Source organism: Sciurus vulgaris, assembly GCF_902686455.1.
Source record: "Sciurus vulgaris genome assembly, chromosome: 7".
Taxonomy (NCBI): domain Eukaryota; kingdom Metazoa; phylum Chordata; class Mammalia; order Rodentia; family Sciuridae; genus Sciurus; species Sciurus vulgaris.
Genome location: NC_136467.1, coordinates 23,650,134 through 23,671,994, shown reverse-complemented (window position 1 = coordinate 23,671,994; position 21,861 = coordinate 23,650,134).

Below are 21,861 nucleotides of genomic sequence, written 5' to 3'. Positions count from 1 at the left end.
AGTCACTTCGTTTGGTTTCTATAGTAACAAAAGCTAATTTCTGGATTTCTTCCTGAGCTATGATCATGTAACCAAAGAGGACTCGAGGGTTTTGCAAAATACATAAAGTCCTGATCAAATAGGACTGCCATCTTCTGGCATTTGTTTGAAACGACAGATAATTGTAACAGTTCTGCATTCCAACCGCAGATACCTCTCCCCTTGTATTTCTACCTGCTATTCCTATCTGATACATATAACATGACACATGCTCAGACAGTTCTTGAGTGACCTCATCGAGTTGCAAATAAGCCATTTGTCCCAAAGGGAACACAAAGACATGAGGATATCTTTGCTCTAGAAAGTTGGAAGATAAATACACTGGGTAATAAAATCTTTCTGCGTCTTTCAAGGGGTTATTTAATCCTTTTAGAATCAAAACAATTCAAAAGATAAGCCATATGCTTCAAGGGGAAATTTCACCAGTGATTACTATGACAGAGTTGTTCTCTTCTAGGATAGAATGGAAAGGGGACTAATGGAAGAGGGCATAGAAGATCCAGAGACTTCCTCCCTCCCTCTCAGCTGACAGCAGTGAGTTATGAGGTGTTACAGAGTAAAACAGAGTTACCGTAAGAGCTGTCCAAATAACTTATGGCACTGAATCACAACACCATCTTCAGGAGATAATTCATGTCACCAGTGCATGTTCAGTAATATGGATTTTCTCCAAAACACCATATTTAACAGGCAACACCAGTGAAAGGTGAATTTAATGGCAAAGTGAATTATTTAATAGAATTGAACTGTACTCCAACATGGAACAAGAGCTGATTAAAATGTATGCATAGATGATAAAGTCATCTAAATTAAATATTGGATGCAAGTAGCAAATAATGATCAGTCCAAAATGTTAAGATGCCAGCCAAATCAAAGATGAAAGAGAGTAGAGATAATGTAATTAGGAGTTGTATATATTTCAACACTGCTTTATTAACATTACAGACATTAAGAGTAAATTAAATTTTAGATGTATAAGGCAGATATTTATTCTATCAGAATAGTTTATCATTACAATATCCATTCATTACAAAATTAAGCACATAATTACTAAAATAAATGAAAGGGTCTATGAAATCTTTAACTTATGAATTCAAGGACTACGTGTAGACTATCCTCAAATGTGACATAGAATCTGCTTGTCAATAATGGATTAACTAAGGTAGCTATGAACATTATAATAAGCAATGATAGTAGTAACATATCATTATTGATTCCATTGTAATATTACTACTACTCTCTTCAAGCCTGAAAAAGACCAAAATGGGATTTAAAAGTCCTTAAACCCAGCTTGTGCCTCTTTGGAAAGAACTGGATAATTTTGTTATTCACAACTCTGATCCATTGCTAGGTGCATCTAGTCAGTTTATCCTGCATGACTAGAGACATTTCTCTGCAATTGGCAATGCTAGCATATTTCTCAGTACTATGTTGACTTCAAGTTTCTCTCTCTGAAATTTGGAATCAGTCACAATGATCTTGCCCTCCTTCCAGATCAAGTAATTTTCCACCCAACAGATTCTTTCAATAAAATAGTTAATTGCATCTGTCAGAAGATATAGGCAAATATCAAAGTAAAACACAGGTAGCTAGTGCAAACCTATATACTCTGTTAAATAATCTGTGTGCTCGCATTCTTTCTAAATTCTCTCTCTGTGCTCACTTCTTTTTTCAGTTCTCACTCCAAAACCCTAGTTCAAGTTTTCACAGCTTTTCATGGCAACGAATTGTTTTCCTCACCCCTCTATGAACCATCCTACATGCTACTTTCTTATCTGTCACTTCAAGGAAAAGCACTACTTAAGTCAGACTTTTGCTCAAAGTCAACAGCTGCCCCTTACTTGCAACACAGAATCCAGTTGTAACATGCCTTTCAAACTGCACAGTCTGAAATCAACTAGCCTTCCTAACTCTTGCTTCCACAATTCCCTCTGAGAAGTCTATGCTTCAGTCAAAATAGACCCTTAGAGATTAGCCTACTATCTGATATTCTTTCACCTGATATTACCTAATCAGAGATCGTCACTGATTCCATTCTAACTATTCTTCAAGGCCCTGCTTAAGTTCTTCAAGTCATTTTTGATAACCTAGCCTCTGCATCCAGGAACCCTCGGTCCCTCATCTTCCAGTATTTGTGTATTTCTTAGGGTTTCTATTGTACTTCTCAAAATATTATAATGTTCTGAATTTATTTTCAGCTCCATCCAAAGAAGATTAATTCTTCAAATCAACCACAAAATTGATTTCATTTTGTTCCTTTTTATTCACACATTCAATAAACATTTGTTGAGTACCTACTAAATCCCAATTCCCATAATAGGCACTAGAGATAGAGCTATGTACATGACAGAAAAGATTTCAGCCCTCATGGAATTCGTATTCCTGGGGAAAAGAGACCACAGGGACTGGTGGCACTCTGATACACCATGTGCTTAGCATTCATGATGCTCTGGGTTTGATCCCCAGCACCACAAACTAAACAGACAAATAATAGATAAACAAGAAGCCTAGATTACAGGACAAATTTTATAAAGGAAATACATGTGGAGATTTAAATGTGAGAGTTCATTTTATGTGGGTTAGCAGCTGAAACTTGAAGAATGAGGAATGAAAAGCAGGTCTTGGCTCTGGATGGGATGCTATCAAGAAGCAAGGGCAATTCTGTGATTGACAATCTTCATAAACTAAACCGGAAAAACACTTTAAAGAGGCAGCAAAACACTCATCTTAGCCAGGGGGTTTTAGGGTAAGTTTTGTGGCTTGAACAATGTGCATGATCTATGTTCAGACATGACTACACAGTGGTACTGCTTTTACTCAATCTATTGTGCTTACAGCATGGCCATGTCTGATATTAATGTTCTGCAAACTTGTTCATGCTCAATAGATGAACAGCAAGGTCAAGCTTTGGACCAGGCCAGTTGCAGGATGTCAGGGACTGTTTGCAGGCTGTTCTAGAGGGTTGTGGTGGATTTTCATGGGTTCGTTTGCTTACTTGCTAGCTTGTTTGTTTTGTTGGATGCAGTTAGTTCCCCAGTCCCACCTCTGTTAGGATGACAGCTGCTGCCCACTAAAGATAGTCATATGCACCAGGCCTTAGACACAATGCTTAGCCACTGTAGCAGCTCCACACCCAAGAGTCCTGAGTCCTTCATGAGACTCCGCATGTAGATGAGGGATTTCTGATTCCTCCAATGTTTTTAACCTGGAACTACCTGGATCATGTTTCCTGATGTTTGAAGAAAGATAATAGGGTACTTTTTAAAAAGGACAGAAGCAGAGAAATGAGGCTGATATAAAATTCATAAACTATCTATGTGTCTGGGTATGGTTTTGCTACAGCCCTAATTCACCTTTCCCAATCATGTAGGCCAATAAATTAATTTTAATACAATTTTAACTTCTATCACTTGCATTCAAAATAGTCTGGAATAATATATATCGCACCCATAAGAAAAAGTTCCCCATTCAAGAACTGAAGTCCCCTCTTTTAGAACAAGTACATAATCCATCAATAGTTCCTCATGTGTGTACACCCATTTTTATCTACATTTGACCATCTCTCTCTGACCTGCATGGCCACTGCACTGATAGAAGGCATCTCCATCATGCATGCTATTGCAACTTCAACTCAAATTTAAATTCAAAATGCAGAAATAGGCCACTACCTATTTCCCAAACCTCACCTCATCGTATCCTCCCCCTCACTCACTCTCCTCAGTCACACTGTCCTGTTTTTGGACCACCATGCTAATCCACCTTTTTCTGCCATCGGGATATGCTAGTTCCTGTTCCTAAAACATTCCTCTAATTACCATCACTCTCCATCCCTGTCCCTAACCTGTCCTGTAGGGGTCAAGTAAGATCTTTCATGTACAAATGGTATAATAGAACAATATTTGTGGGCAGCCATCCATGTCTAGCAGAATCAGACTTGGCTGAGCCATGGGATACAGAGGCCTGACTCACAGGAACTGGCAATCATGGGAGACTGTTTCAGAGAGCCGGGGAATAGGTGACTCTGTATGGAGTGACTCACCGCCTGAGGAGATGCTAATTCCCAAAGCAAATAGCTTCCCTAACTCCACCTCATCCCATTCCTCACAGAAGTCCCTCCAGGTCTAGGCCCCTTTACCTGTGTGACTATAAATAAAGGTGGAGGTGGGCTTCTCCATCTTGTTAGAGGCCAGATCTGTCATGGCTCCATCCATCACACCCCCTTCCACTTGAAAAGATTATTGACTGTTGTGTTTATCTGATCAGATAAGTTTTTTGGTAATTAATCGATAGCCAGCAACGTCCTCTGACAGAAATCCTTTCCCTCATCCATGATGAACATGGCTGATCACCCCACAAATATTGGTAATAATTTTTTAAAAATATATTGGAAGGGTCCTTTTCATCCTTCCTCTCAACTTAAGCATCAGAGGCCCCTTTGGATCCTCACCCACATATTATTACTCTCTTTCTCATCACTATATTTATTTCCAGGACCAGGAGTGTACTATAATTTTAAATGATATCTTTTTTTTTCTTGATTATTGTATTTCTCCCACAATTGTTTAGGAGGCCTGGATACTTTACCTGGTTGACTGTCCCACATAAATTTTTATACACATGCCCATCTTTCCATTTTCCATTTAGTCTCAGAATTTTCAGAAACCTTGCCCAAGATTTTCTTTCTGCTTTGAGTTAGAAATGTCTGACAGCTAAGAATTTTCTGACCATGTCATATATGCCAGAGCATCCATTAAGTACTTGTTATTCCATAAATATTTGTTAAATAAAATTTTATGCTATTTCATGTAGAAAGCATAAGTCTACGAACTGTTGCTATAAAACTCCACAAAAATCTAGACAAATAATCAAATTAACACAGTTGAAGGCCAACTCTCCACTCAAGTTCAGGCAAAGAAAACCATTATAAGAAAAGAAAAGCAAAGGAAGTGAGCTATCAAGAAAAACGTTGAATTAGAGTGGTACACCACAATGCATCACCAAGAAAGCTGCCCAGTTGTTTCCATAGAGACTTAAAGATGAGATGCCACAGTCTCTTCCTGGTGGTGTAGATGGTAGATGTCTTCTCACACCCAGATAAATCTCTGACACAGATTATAATTCTAGTGTTCTAGTGAACTATAGTTGTTGACAAGCTAATGCAATGAATCTGAAAAAAAAAAAAAAAAAAAGAAAACATGCTCAAAATTGCTCATCAAATCTAAAACTTAATGCCCTTTATTTTACAAGAGTTAGGATAAGATGGGAACCTATGTTAACCCACAAAGAGCAATCCTTTTTACACTGCAGTGTTATACCTCAACTTTATCCTACAGTGGATTACTTTATCCAGCTACTTTTAACAGTGTAAACTTATTTTTGTTTTAATAATCATATGAAGATTAAAAAATAAAGAAGCCATTCATGCTTTATCTTTACCTTTCTGTGATATAATGGAACTATCTGTCCAGATTAAGAACACACATGGCATCCATCTGAAGAAATGGTAAAATTCTGGCCTTGCTCGGTGCTGTTATTGCAGTATTCCCTGTCCTTTTGGGCCATACACATCCTGCAGTATAAAAGAATCAAATTTCCACAGTAAGAGGGCAACAAATCATACAAAGTCAGAAATTCATAACATACAGAATTTTAGGATTCTCAATACAAGCACTAGATGAAATAGCTAAATGGTAACAGAAACACACGGCACGGCTAACCTAGTCTCTGATTTGTATATTCTAACAAGTCAACTATATCCAACCACTAAATCTCTGAATTGGAAATATTTGACATAGTTGGGCAAGATGCCACACACAACTCCAGCGACTCAGGAGGCTGCAGTAGGAGGATCTCAAGTTTGAGCTCAGCTTCCACAGGTTCCTTATCTCAAAAAAAATTTTAAAAAGAAAGGGTCTGGAGAAGTAGCTCAGTGATAGAGTAAAGCACCCTAGGTTCAATCCCCAGTACCAAAAAATAAAACTAAGTTTTACACATTATCTTAGACAAATGATTTATCTATTTTATCAATAGCAATACTATCTAAGATTATATTACACAATGACTATTTTTTTCTTTTTATAACTTTATGGAACCATCATACAAAATAATTTTTAATTATAAGTCAATAAAAAGGAAAGAAAGTTATTATGCTTTGAATATGGGTTGCCCTTTCCTCTTTCCCCAGATTCATGCAGGAGCTTAGTCCCAAAGTCATATGTTAATAGTATCAACAGGGTAGAAACTTAATTGACCTATGATTCATAGAAGTAGGGTCTCTAGGATGTTATCAGATTAGATCATCAGGTCGGAGCCCCATGATTGAATCCTGTTGGCTGCATAAAATGGGAGAGACCAGACGGACACACTTGCCTCTCCCTGTCTCTTGCTATGTGATATCCTACACTGCCTCAGGACTCTGCCACAGCCTTAGGAAGGCTATCATCAGATGCAGTTCCTAGGTCTTGCATCTCCAGAACTGTGAGCCAAAATAAAGCTCCTTTCTTCAGAAGTTGCCTGCTTCAGTCATGTCACTATTGAAATGACAAGCTGACTCGTACCAAAGATTTCATACTAACATAATGGAAATCAGTGAATTACCTTCCAGTTAGAGAAGAGTCCTGGTCCCACATCACATGGTGACTCTTAACCTACAAAAATGATTCTCAAGGGTATTGATTCCTGATGAGTGACTGTGAGCTTTAATCTCACTTCAAACCACAAGGTATTTAAGAACAAGGCAAATCTAAGGGCATAAACATCTCATGTGGCTTTTAGGACAAAGGTTCCAGTTTTGCTTTATGCCCATGACATTTCTTCAAAAATAAATCACCCAAATAATATTTTACAAGAAACTCCATGCTTTGGAAGGCCAAAGGTACAAATTCATCAAATTCTTGTGGGTATCTGTCCTGGAAAAAATACATGTCAATCTTTACATAGCAAGGTAGATTATAAAAGCAGAGTATAAAATAATGATAAATCAAATATTTCATAGAGTTGGATCAATTATAATGTAGCTCCTGTTCACAGTCATTTCCAATATGAAAGAGGAATATAGGATGTTCCCTTGAGACACTGCACAAAATGCTTCCATTCTTTATTCTTATGTACCCTCTTTATCTGCCACTCTAGCACATTTCAACCTTTATCTATTCAGTCTACAATTACTTACTGAGCATGAACTAAAATAAAATGCACTGCAGGAACTATTTGAAGTCATGGGATATGGTACACATCAACACAGACAATTCCCTACTTTTATATGGTTTATATTCGAGATGAAGGAGCAAGACCATGCAAGCAAGTCAATAAACAGACAAGATAGAAACTATCAGAACATAAATCAAGACAAAGTAATATGATAGAATGATAGAATGGGTAGATTGATCACAGAGAACCTCTTTGGCAATCAAGACAAAGTAATATGATAGAATGATAGAATGGGTAGATTGATCACAGAGAGCCTCTTTGGCAAGAAAGAGGCAGCCATGTGAATATCTGAGAAAAGAAATTTCTAGACACAAGACTCAAGCACAAAGGCATCGAAGTGTGAACCTGTTTATGTGCTGAAGTATCAAAAGAGGGTCAGTGAGGCTGAAGGGAAGAGAGTTAAAGTTGGTAGAAAATGAGAAGTCTGTAGTCAGGGGCTAGAGCTTACAAAATAAGCAAATCATTTTTAAGTATATTAGTAAGATATGATCTCATTTAGTTTTAACATGATTTTCATTTGCAGTGTAGAATATGGACTAAAGTGAAAACAGAGAGATTGGTTAAGAGTTTATTGCATTGATCTAGGCAAAAGAGGATGATCACTTGAGAGTAGTACACGGTAATAATTGAAATGAAGAGGCACAGACTTGAGATATATCCTCTGAAGTAGAGTGGACAGGACTTGATAGAATAGAGTAAAGAGGCAGAGAAAGAGGAATTAAGGATGGTACTTCTGCCCTTACTTTCCTTCAGTAAAAGATGGAAGGGATAACACTTACTGATATGTAGTGAGCAGACTGGGGAACAAGGAGTCAGCTACAGGCACAACTGTGAGATGCTTGTGAAAGGTCCACAGTGAATGTCCACAAAACAGGATTTACAGGTCTGGACTGCAACTGACAGCCTCTTCAAAGCTCCACCCAGCATCCAAGACTTTTCTTCTAAGGAAAATCAGCCTGAGCTAAAATTGAAAGTCATTATTATAGGCACTCAGCAACCTCCCACCCCTTTTCTTCTTTTTTGTTTTTTTACCCTTTACTGGAAATCTTCCTCTCCTCACTCCCAAAGAGTTAGGCTGCTCAGGCCAAGAATGAGAGCACATTTCAGCATGACTTTGGGACTTGGTATGATTATATATTTGGTCCTAAATATAAAAAGTTCTACCAAAAGTAGTTCCTTCCTACCTCTGCTGTCAGAGCAATGACTGGTAGAGTGACCTCCATTGGACTCCCCTATGCACCAACTTTGACAGCCACTTGCAAATCAAACCCATGCCCACCCCATCTCTAGTTTAGTTGGGTAATTCTGCTCAAGTCTCAGGTTCCTCTTCAAAGTCATTACTACAAAATAAAATAGTAAACAACATCTCCTTGACTCGTTTCATAAGCTGTAAGGATTTTTTTTTAATAATTGCAATGATAAGGAGCAGTATCTAAAGTTTTTTTAGAATTTTCATTAAAGAATTTAAGATGACTAATAGACCATACTAAAACCAGGAAATGCTCTTTGAAATATGACAAACATTTTACATCATATATAACATTTTGACTATACTTGATAAGGTAAAATATCCAGTAGAATAAGCTCTTGTTAATTATATTTCTGGTTTTTTTCCTTACTCTATGAATATTTATAGTCTCAATAATAACCAGTTTCTACCTTCTCACAGTAAGTCAAATATGGGATTGTGCAATTCCTTTTCTATATCAGTTCTCCTTATTATCGCTTATCTTCTATATCTATTAAATTGATTCACAAAGATTTCCCTGATTATTATTTGCAATGGCTGTTATTACTCCCAAGAACTAAGGACAAAATTGACCTTTATTTAGCTAAACTCATTATGTATTCATCATTTGTCCTTAATGATGATTAGTAAGTAGGTGGAAACATTAAGAAAAATGTTGATTTCATATACTTTGAGGTAACTGATTGAATCTAAGAAAAGCACAAGAAGCTTAAACTAATTAAGTAATTTATTTGTAGTTAACATAGCCAGTAGAATCTAATAGGAGAATTTAACTGATATCAATACTAAGATATTGAAATAAGGCGAAAAGTTCACATAATCACAGAGATATTTTCTCTAAACCCCAAAGAATAAAAGTAGATGATTGTGTGGATGTTTTATTTTCATCCAGATGTTTGGTACTGTCAATATACTATAGTTTTTTAAGTCTCCAGAGGACAAGAATGATACCCTGCCTTAAAGGCTGTGCGCTGAAAGAGTGAAGGATGTTCTTTAAAGACCAGTCAGTGAGCAGTGTTGACTTCGAGATCCCACACCATCCCTCCCTTTGTCCTTCACTATCTTGTGAAAATTGGAGTCAAGACACTCATTTGTCACCACTTTCACAATCTCCCCATTAAAAGAGATTGAGAGTACTGATACAAACATACATTAAATCCTAGAATACAGTCCTGAAGAATACATATCAAGAAATACCTTCTCTAACAACGGTTCAGTCAGTTGGCAGAAGACAGAAGATAGTTATAGCAAGTTGTTCATATGTTCAACAAACATCAAGATGCATCAGCCAATTGAATCGGGAAAGCAGAGGAAACTTCACACAAGTTGAATATTCAGGTAAAAAGTTTCACAGAAAAGGAAAAAGGAAAAGAACATTGGAAGATGGAGATTTTCAATTTCCTTAATACAGTTGAAAGCAAATCAAAGGGGGTTTTTAGTCAAAGTACTTGTATATAAAAAGAGCAACTTCAACTTTTATTTCTTCTTTTCCTTACAGATTTCAAGTTTTTGAAACAGCTTTCATAAGCAATGACAAATTTCATACTTTCTTCTTTGTGTGTTTTTATCAGCTAATACCCTTCAAGATCTAGTTTTTTGATATTATTTCAAGAAAAAATTCATAATACAATAAATTTTTATTCATTAAATCAAGGAATATAAAGGGTGGTTATGTACTTTAAAGAACATAAAGTGCAGTCAAAGAATAAAAATATATTGCAGTCAATAAAGTATTATATCTCTGACTACTGTATCAGTTATCACTCACTGAAAGGCACTATATTCAAAATAAATCCAAGAATATTTATTCCACAGATTCTGAGAGGGAAAGGAAAATAAAGCCTCATATTGGAACTGATTCTAATTTTGTTTGAATTACATTCATTATGCCTTTAAAATAAGAGAAGAAAGCTAAACTAATATATCAAATGTATTATTGATGATTCCTTCCTGTACATTCCCACAATTTATATGTTGACAAATTATCATTCAGGAATTTAAAGAAAATTACCATCAGGTCTCTTACTCATGACATCTAATTCTTTAAGGCCTTAAATAATAAAATGAATGTTAATTTAAAACAAAATATTTTAATCAGGTTAGTTGTAACATGAGTGTGATTATTATTTATGGTACTGGCTTTCCTAATAAATACTTCAAGTTGGCATTCATCTACAACCATAAACACACACACACACACACACACACACACACACACACACATACACAAACACACAAACACTAAAAGCATTGAAGGAAAGAACAGCTACCATCTTAAAGTCAAGAGCCTGAAGTATCATGGGCAACTTGCTCTAATATGCACTTAGAAATCCAATTACCAAAATCCAATTGGGACAATCACAGCAATGTCCTGAATAATTCTGGGATAGAGTCGCATGCCACTAATTGGAAGATACACAATTTTGTGATTTTCCAAAATTCTGTTGTTTTCTAATAAAAGAAAAAATATTCTTTATATTTGAAGCTAAGAAAGAGAGAGATGGGCTTGAGGTCCATCTGCAACTTTTTGCTTGTCTGGTAGTTTGAATTATTGCAGAGAGAAAATAGGATATTCACCACAAGCATTTAGAAGGCTTCCAGTTTTGACTAAAAATATATATGTAATTTCTTTAACAAGAAATCATATTTATAATGATATTTAGATTTTATATGATTTAAGGAAATGTTAGTAAAAGATAAAATTATGAGATAATTTAAATAGAAGTTTCCCACTTAACACCTGGATCATGATTTTAAAAGACTGTAGAATATGCATCTAGAACTTTGTGATTTTTGTTTTCAAGTGTGTAACTTTCACACTCTGACTTTATTAAGTAGTATCTTATTGCTTAAAAAAAGGCAACATAATATTCCAAAACTGAGGTTAATATAAAATAAGGAACTTTAAGCAATAAAGGTGTTTGAATATTTATCTCTGCTTTTTATTTTTTAACTTATTCTTTTTTTCCCATGGAATAGTCAGTTTATTTTCTTTTTTTTTTATTTGTACAGACTGCATTTTGATTCATTGTACACAAATGGGGTACATATTATCGTTTCTATGGTTGTGCACAGTGTAGACTCATACCATTCGCGTAATGATACATGTACATAGGGTAATGATGTCTGTCTCACTCCACCATTTTTCATGCCCCCACCCCCTCCTCCCTCTCATTTCCCACTACGTAATCTAAAGTTCCTCCATTCTTCTGTCACCCCCCACCTCCCCACCCCATCACTTATCATCATCCACTTATCAGGGAAAATATTTGGCCTTTGGTTTTTGGGGATTGGCTTATTTCACTTAGCATGATATTCTCCAATTCCATCCATTTATCCACAAATACCATAATATTATTCTTCTTTTAATCTGGAAGAATAAGAGATCTCAAATAGCCAAAATATCCTGAACAGAAAGAGTGCAACAGGAGGTATCACAAAAACAGACCTTAAACTATACTACAGAGCAATAGTAACAAAAACAGCATGTTATTGGCACCAAAATAGACAGACAGACCAATGGTACAGGATGGAAGGCACAGAGAAAATTCCACAAAAATACAGTTACCTCATACTAGACAAAGGAGCCAATAATGTACAATGGAGAAAAGATAACCTGTTCAACCAATGGTGCTCAGAAAACTGGAAATTCATATGTAGTAAAATGAAATCAAACCTCTATCTCTTGCCCTGTACAAAACTCAACTGAAAATGGATCAAGGACTTAGGAATTAGACCAGAGATCCTGCACCAAATAGAAGAAAAAGTAGGCCCAACTCTTCACCATGTTGGCTTAGGATCAAATTTCTTTAACAAGACTTCCAAAGCACAAGAAATCAAAGCAAGAATCAATAAATTGGATAGATTCAAACTAAAAAGCTTTTGCTCAGCAAAGGATACAATCAATAATGTAAAAGAGAGCCTACAGAGTGAGAGAAAATCTTTTCCACATGCACTTCAGATAGAGCACTAATCAACAAAATTTATAAGGAACTTAAAAAACTTTACACCAAAATCACAAAGAACCCAGTCAATAAATGGGCCAAGGAACTAGAAAGACACTTTACAGAAGAAGACATACACATCATTAATAAATATATGAAAAAGTGTTCAACATTTCTAGTAATTAGAAAAGTGCAAATTTAAACAACTCTAAGATTCCATCTTACTCCAATTAAAATGTCTATTATCAATAACACAAACAATAACAGATGTTGGTGTGGATGTGGGGGAAAAGGCACACTTTTATGTTGGTGGTGGAGTTGTAAATTGGTGCAGCCACTCTGGAAAGCAGTGTGGAGATTCCTCAGAAAACTTGGAATGGACCCACCTTTTGACCCACTTATCCCTGGGTTTATACCCAAAGGACTTAAAATTAGCATACTACAGGAAAGCAACCACACCAATGTTTATAGTAGCTCAATTCACATTAGCTAGATTGTGGAACCAACCTAGATGCCCTTCAACAGATGAATGGATAAAGAAACTGTGGGTTCTTTGTGTTTTTGGTATATATACACAATGGAATTTGTTCTTGAATGACAAATTCTTCTGAAATAAAATGTATCCTCCTGTCCTGTGCAATGAGATATTACAAACCATTTTATTTAACAGTGCTTAATTCCATTAATATATTTCTTGGCAGACTACCAGAGAGGAGAACAAAGTCCTAATTTTTAAATTCTCTTGACAGCTAATTATATCTTAGGCTGATATACAAAAATAAAGAGGATAGACAGATTATACACACTTCAATTTCAGCATGCACTGAAATTTATAAGGTTTTTGTTAATTTCAAGAGATGTGTTTGATGAAACAAGCAGAAATATTACTGCTGTTGGTAACTTGTTACTGAAATAATTTTTTTCAAATAAGTTAGAAGTGCACACTAAATTCAATTTACCATTGAATTTTATTAAGTATCAACAAGATTTTATATCTATTTGACCACACTCTTCCTGCTTTTTCATGAAGAAACTTTGCTCATCAAAAAGTATGAACAGGCAATCCAAGATGACAGACTAGAGAGTGACTGCATCTCCAGTCGCTCCAGAACCCAGGATTCAAGAAGGGGAGGCATTGAGAGTCTCGGACTAAAATAGAACCACAGGGTGAGTCCCCCCACCCAGTGAAGCTCAGCCTGGGCGGCATGCCTGAATTTTGACAGTTGATTAGAGTAGGGCAGGGCAGCTAGAGTCTTCTCCAGGCAGCCCTGGACACTCCAGCAGTGGACTCCTCCCACACGGCCAGCTTCTCAGAACAGGCCCTCCAGTGAGAGCCTTTCAGCACACAACCAGCTCCAAGTCTCTGAGCCAACGTGTGGCGAGCTGCGGCCTGCCCGCACATTGCTTCAGAGACCAGGGCAGGGTAGACAGGGACCTCCCCAAGCAGCCCGGCAAACTCCGGCTGGAAGTGCATTTCTAGGCTAGCTTCTCAGAGCAGACCGCCCAGTGAAAGCCTCTCTACACAGAGCCAGCCACAAGTCCCCAAGCCAGTGGAGACCTCGGACCTGCAAGTAGCCTCTGGGACCAGGGCAGGGCAGCCAGAGACCTCTCCAGATGGCCCAGCCCCCCTCTGGCCGCAGGCTTTTTCCACAGGGCAATCCAAGATGGCAGACTAGAGGGTGACTGCATCTCCAGTTGCTCCAGAACTGAAGACTCAAGAAGGGGAGGCATTGAGAGACTCAGACTAAAGTAGAGCCATGGGGTGAGTCTCCCCCACCCAGTGAAGCTCAGCCCAGGCAGCAGGCCTGGATTTGGGCGGCTTATCAGAGTAGGGCAGGGCAGCTAGAGTCTTCCCCACGCAGCCCTGTGCACTCCAGCAGTGGGCTACGCCCACGCGGCCAGCTTCTCGAAGCAGCCCCCCAGTGAGTGCCGTTCCACACAGTGCCAGCTCCAAGCCCTGGAACCAGTAGAGGACTAGGGGCAGTTTTCTTCGGAAGCACTGCATTATCAAGTTACTCCAAGAGTTCAGGCTACTGAAGGCTGGGAGGTGATACACTGGAAATCTACAGGGACACTATAAGCCAATAGAGGAATACTGCAATATCACAGAGTCCCACTGACATCTGACCAATATGAAAAAACAAGGGAAGAAAATGTCCCAAACAAACCTAGATATTATATCAATAAAACCCAACGACAGCACAGCAGAAGAAATGTCAGAAAGGGAGTTCAGAATGTACATAATGAAAACAATCAGGGAAGCAAACGAGGAGATGAAAGAGCAAATGCAGGCATTAAAGGAGGAGATGAAAGAGCAAATGCAGGCATTAAATGATCGCACAAACCAACAGTTAAAAGAGCAAATATGGGAAGCAAGAGATCATTTCAATAAAGAGTTAGAGATACTGAAAAAAAAAAGAAACAGAAATCCTCGAAATGAAGAAAACAATAGACCAAGATAAAACTCCATAGAAAGCATAACCAATAGGATAGAGCACCTGGAAGACAGAACCTCAGACATTGAGGACAAAATATTTAATCTTGAAAACAAAGTTGACCAAACAGAGAAGATGGTAAGAAATCATGAACAGAATCTACAAGAATTATGGGATATCATGAAAAGGCCAAATTTAAGAATTATTGGGATTGAGGAGGGTTAGAGAAACAAACCAAAGGAATGAACAATCTATTCAATGAAATAATATCAGAAAATTTCCCAAATCTGAAGAATGAAATGGAAAAACTAAGCACAAGAGGCTTATAAGACTCCAAATAAACAAAATTACAACAGACCCACACCAAGGCACATTGTTATAAAAATATGTAACATACAAAATAAAGACAGAATTTTAAAGGCAGCAAGAGAAAAGAATCAAATTACATTCAGGGAGAAACCAATAAGAGTATCAGCATATTTTACAATCCAGACCTTAAAAGCTAGAAGGGCCTGGAACAACATTTACCAAGCCCTGAAAGAAAACAGATGCCAACCAAGAATCTTATACCCAGCAAAACTTACTTTCAGATTTGACGATGAAATAAGATCCTTCCATGATAAACAAAAGCTAAAGGCATTTACAAAAAGAAAGCCAGCATTACAGAATATTCTCAGCAAAATATTCCATGAGGAAGAAATGAAAAACAACGATGCAAATCAGGAATGAGAGGAACTAGCCTAAAGGAATAGCCAAATAAAGGAGAAACCAAATCATGTCAAAAAACAAAAATGAGTCAAATGACTGGGAATACAAATCATATCACAAAAATAACCCTGAATGTTAATGGCCTGAACTCATCAATCAAAAGACATAGACTGGCAGATTGGATTAAAAAGAAAAAATCCAACAATATACTGCATGCAAGAGACTCATCTCATAGAAAGAGATAAAGACTAAAAGTAAAATGATGGGAAAAAACATACCATACACATGGACACAGCAAAAAAGCTGGAGTATCCATCCTTATTTCAGATAATGTGGACTTCAAGCCAAAACTAGTCAGAAGGGATAAATAAGGACATTACATACTGCTTAAGGGAAGCATAAATCAGCAAGACATAACAATCATAAAAATCTATGCCCCGAACATTGGCTCATCCATATACGTCAAACAAATCCTTCTCATATCCAGAAATCAAATAGACCACAACACAATAATACTAGGCAATTTTAACATACCTCTCTCACCACTGGATAGACCGTCCAACAATAATTGAATAAAGAAACCACAGATCTCAATAACACAATCAACAATTTAGACGTAACCAACTTATATAGAATATTCCATCCAACAAAGAACGAATACACTTTCTTCTCAGCAGCACATGGATCTTTCTCTAAAATACACCTTATTTTATGCCACAAAGCTACTGTTAGCAAATACAAGAAGATAGAGATACTACCTTGTATTCTATCAGAGCATAATGGATTGAAATTAGAAATAAATGACAGAATAAAAAACAGAAACTTCTCCAATACCTGGAGATTAAATAATACACTATTATAAGATGAATGGATAACCGAAGAATCCGGAAAGAAATAAAAAATTTCTTAGAAGTAAACAAGAACAAAGACACATCATATCAAAACCTCTGGGACACTATGAAAGCAGTACTTAGAGGAAGATTTATTTCATGGGGCGCATTCGACAAAAGAAGTAGAAATCAACAAATAAACGACTTAACACTACATCTCAAAGCCCTAGAAAAAGAAGAGCAGACCAACACCAAAAGTAGTAGAAGGCAGGAAATAGTTAAAATCAGAGCCGAAATCAACGAAATTGAAACAAAAGAAACAATCGGAAAAATTAACAAAATAAATAGTTGATTCTTTGAAAAAATAAACAAAATTGATAAACCCTTAGTACACTAACAAAGAGAAAGAGGGAGAAAACTCAAATTACTAAAATTCGGGATGAACAAGGAAATATCACAACACACACAAGTGAATTACAAAACATAATTAGAAGCTATTTTCAAAATCCAATGAAACAAAAAACCTCGAAGACATCAACAATTTTCTAGAGACATATGAATTACCTAAACTGAACAAGGAGGACATACACAAGTTAAATAAATCAATTTCAAGCAATGAAATACAAGAGGTCATCAAAAGCCTACCAAAAAAGAAAAGTCCGGGACCAGATGGGTTCTCAGCAGAGTTCTACAAAACCTTTAAAGAAGAGCTCATTCCAATACTCCTCAAAGTATTCCATAAAATAGAAGAGGAGGGAACCCTCCCAAACTCATTCTATGAAACCAATATCACCCTGATACCTAAACCAGACAGACACACTTCAAGGAAAGAAAATTTCAGACCAATATCCTTAATGAACATCAATGCAAAAATTCTCAACAAAATTTTAGCAAATTGCATACAAAAATATATTAAAAAGATAGTGCAACATGATCAAGTGGGTTTTATCCCAGGGATGCAAGGTTGGTTCAACATCCGGAAATCAATAAATGTCATTCACCATATCAGCAGACTAAAAGTTAAGAATCAAATTATTATTTCAATAGATGCAGAAAAAGCATTTGATAAAATACAGCATCCTTTCATGCTCAGAACATTAGAAAAAAATGGTGTAGTGGGAACATTCCTTAACATTGTAAAGGTCTTCTACGCTAAGCCCTGGCTAATATCATTCTAAATGGTGAAAAACTGAAAGCATTCCCCCTAAAAACTGGAACAAGGCAGGGATGCCCTCCTTCACCACTTCTATTCAACATCATTCTTGAGACTCTAACCAGAGCAATTAGACAAACCAAAGAAATTAAAGGGATATGAATTGGAAAAGAAGAACTCAAACTATCCTTGTTCGCTGATGACATGATTATACATTTAGAGGAACCTGGAAATTCCACCAGAAAACTCTTAGAACGCATAAGTGAATTCAGTAAAGTAGCAGGTTACAATATCAATGCTCATAAATCCAATGCATTTTTATACATAAGTGATGAATCTTCAGAAAGAGAAATTAGGAAAACTACCCCATTCACAATAGCATCGAAAAAAATAAATTACTTGGGAATCAATCTCACAAAAGAAGTGAAAGACCTTTACAATGAGAACTACAGAACACTAAAGAAAGAAATTAAAGAAAACCTTAGAAGATGGAAAGATCTCCCATGTTCTTGGATAGGCAGAATTAATATTGTCAAAATGGCCATACTACCAAAAGTGATATACAGATTCAATGCAATTCCAATGAAAATCCCAATGATGTACCTTACAGAAATAGAGCAAGCAATTATGAAAATCATCTGGAAGAATAAGAAACCCAGAATAACTAAAGGAATCCTCAGTAGAAAGAGCGAAGCAGGGGGTATCGCAACACCAGGTCTTCATCTCTATTACAAAGCAATAGTAACAAAAACGGCATGGAATGGGAACCAAAATACACAGGTAGATCAAGGGTACAGAATAGAGGACATGGACACAAACCCAAATAAATACAATTTTCTCATACTAGACAAAGGGGCCAAAAATATGCAATGGAGAAAAGATAGTCTTTTCAACAAATGGTGCTGGGAAAACTGGAAAACCATAAGCAACAGAATGAAACTAAACCCCTATCTCTCACCCTGCACAAAACTCAACTCAAAATGGATAAAGGACCTCAGAATCACACCACAGACTCTGCATCGTATAGAAGAAAAAGTAGGTCCAAACCTTCAACTTGTTGGCTTAGGATCAGACTTCCTTAACAGGGCTTCCATAGCACAACAAATAAAAGCAAGAATCAACAACTGGGATGGATTCAAACGAAAAAGCTTTCTCTCATCAAAGGAAACTATCAGTAATGTGAAGAGAGAGCCTACAGAGTGGGAGAATATCTTTACCACTCATACTTCAGATAGAGCGCTAATTTCCAGAATCTACAGAGAACTCAAAAAACTCTACACCAAGAATACAAATAATCCAATCAACAAATGGGCTAAGAATATGAACAGACACTTCACAGAAGAAGATGTACAAGCAATCAACAGATATATGAAAAAATTTTCAATATCTCTAGTAATAAGAGAAATGCAAATCAAAACTACCATAAGATTTCATCTCACCCCAATTAGAATGGCGATCATCAAGAACACAAGCAACAATAGGTGTTGACAAGGATGTGAGGAAAAAGGTACACTCATACGTTGCTGGTGGGGTTGCAAATTAGTGCAGCCACTCTGGAAAGCAGTATGGAGATCCCTCAGAAAGCTTGGAATGGAACCACCATTTGACCCAGCTATCCCACTCCTTGGCCTATACCCAAAGGACTTAAAATCAGCATACTACAGAGATACAGCCACATCAATGTTCATAGCTGCTCAATTCACCATAGCCAGATTGTGGAACCAACCTAGATGCCCTTCAGTTGATGAGTGGATAAAGAAACTGTGGCATATATATGTACAATGGAATATTACTCTGCCATGAAGAGTGATAAAATTATGGCACTTGCAGGCAAATGGATGAAATTGGAGAATATCATGCTAAGTGAGATAAGCCAATCTCAAAAAACTAAAGGACGAATGATCTTGCTGATAAGTGGATGAGGACATATAATGGGGGGTAAGAGGGGTTAGTGTTAGGGTTAGGGTTAGGTTTAGGGTTAGGGATAAGGAGGGTGGTAAGAATGGAGGAAGGAAGGACTGTATAGAGGGAAAAGAGGGGTGGGAGGGGTCGGGGGAAAGGGAAAAAAATAGCAGAATGAACCAAACAACATAGCCCTATGTAAATTTATGATTTTTAATTAAAAAAAAAGCATGAACATATAAGAATGACAAAGTCTAACAAAGAAAACGTGGTTATATAAAATGGGATTTTTTCCTCCTACTTCTTCAGTCTCATAGGAACATGTCCTGAGGAAGAAAAGAAAAATTCTCCTTTCTTTTATACATACACATAAATAAACATGCAAAAGAGTACAAAGCGAATCATACTGCTGAGAACTTGCTTACAACTTTTGGCTAGAAGAAAGCAGCAGAATACCACATACTAAAAGCAATGAGATTCCTAACATTCAGCAGGAAGTTAAAAGTTTTCAGAATAGAGCTAGTTTCCAAATACAATTTTTTTCTAATATAACAAAACAACAGTCTGAGCATTCTAATACTTCATTTTAAGATTTGATTATCCACAGTGCCAAGATACCTCAAGTGATTACAGGTTTTCAATTTCAAATAATTCTGTTCAATATCATTCAATATTTTGTAAAATACTTTTTAAGTTCCTAAGTGGGTTAAATTTATATTATTCTTCCACTATGAGGAATAATGGGTAACTATTATCTGTTTATTACCCAAGAGTTATTTCCCAGAAATGAAATCTTGGTTAAATTTTGCTGCATACCACTTCAAACACAAATTGCCCATACATATTAAAACTTGTCTCTATGTGTAAATAAGAAAATTTCCTGTTCAAAATTTTGTGGTGAGAAGCAACATATGAAAAAAATAGAGCACTCAAAAGAATTTGGCATTATAATTTTGAGAATGCAATGGTATAAAATGCTGTATCCACAACATATAAGTAACACGTCCTCTTAATGATCATTTAAAATGCCATTTCAACCAGACTTTGTTAGCTATCTTCTTTTTATTCTTTTATAATCTTACAAAAATTGCTTTTTGCTGACCTTATTTTCTCACATTTTCTCTTTGTTTGGAAAAATCTGAAGAAAATATACAAATATGATAATTTACTTGAAGTTGCAATATGTATTTACACTTTTAACAGAAATCTAATGGCTGGACATTTCAAGTCTTAGAAACCTAGTAGAAACATTTCACGAGTGAGCAATAAAGTTAGTAATAAAATGTTAGTAAGTGGAACATTATACTTCTTTAAAATCTATTAACCCTTTTATACCTCTGTAGTATTGTATAAACATTTAAGGTATGTTCTGTCAAATGAAATATATGTTTTGGTATAAAAAAGTTCCATTAACCTTACTGTCACTGGATTAATGGATGAAGCTGGAAAATATCGTGCTAAGTGAAACAGGCCAAGCCCAAAAAACCAAAGGCCAAATGTTTTCTCTGATAAGTGCATGACAATATATAATGATGGGGGGTGGTGGGGGGAAGAGAAGAATGAAGGATCTTTGGATGGTGTAGAGGAAAAAGGGGTGGGAGGGGGTGGGGATGGAAAAACAGCAGAATGAAGGAGACAGTATTGCCATATATATATATATGATTACATGAATGGCATGAATATACATTGTGCACAACCATAGAAATGAAAAGTTGTATCCCATTTGTGTATAACGAATCAAAATGTGTCTGTAAAAATAAAAAATATTTTAACAAAAAAAAGTTCCATTATTTATTTCTCTTCCCCTTTTTATATAGCATGTATAATATTCAGAAATAAATTTAGGGGAAAATTATGTTTTCACATTTTCATATATTAAATTTATTTTTGTAAAGATATTCACATGGGTGACCCAGAATTTAAGCTGTGTTCCTTACATTAGGAACAATAAAGGTAAAGTCAAAAAAAAAATCTTTTTGTCCTCCATTGTCAGATTACCTCTGCATTTCAGGAAGGAAACTGTTGACATAAAAACTTCTATCTTTCAATGAATTACCTGAATTCTAGACTCCTAGAAGTCTTGAGGAATGGTTAAAATACATTCATTCATTGCTTACCAGAAATTGCGTTACCAGAAATGCATTGTTAGTTCATTTCATCATTGTGCTAACATCACAGGGTGTACTTACACAAATTTAGCTTACATAATGTCATGGACACCTTCATATGTGGAATCTACCATAACCAAAATGCCATTATGCAATGAAGAACTATATAAGAATTTAAAGACAGATAAGAATTTAACCATAAGTTCTTCCTTCTATATCTAATATGCTTATTAACCCTCAATTTCTTCATTCATAGGATGAGAATTAGAATAACACCTGCCTTA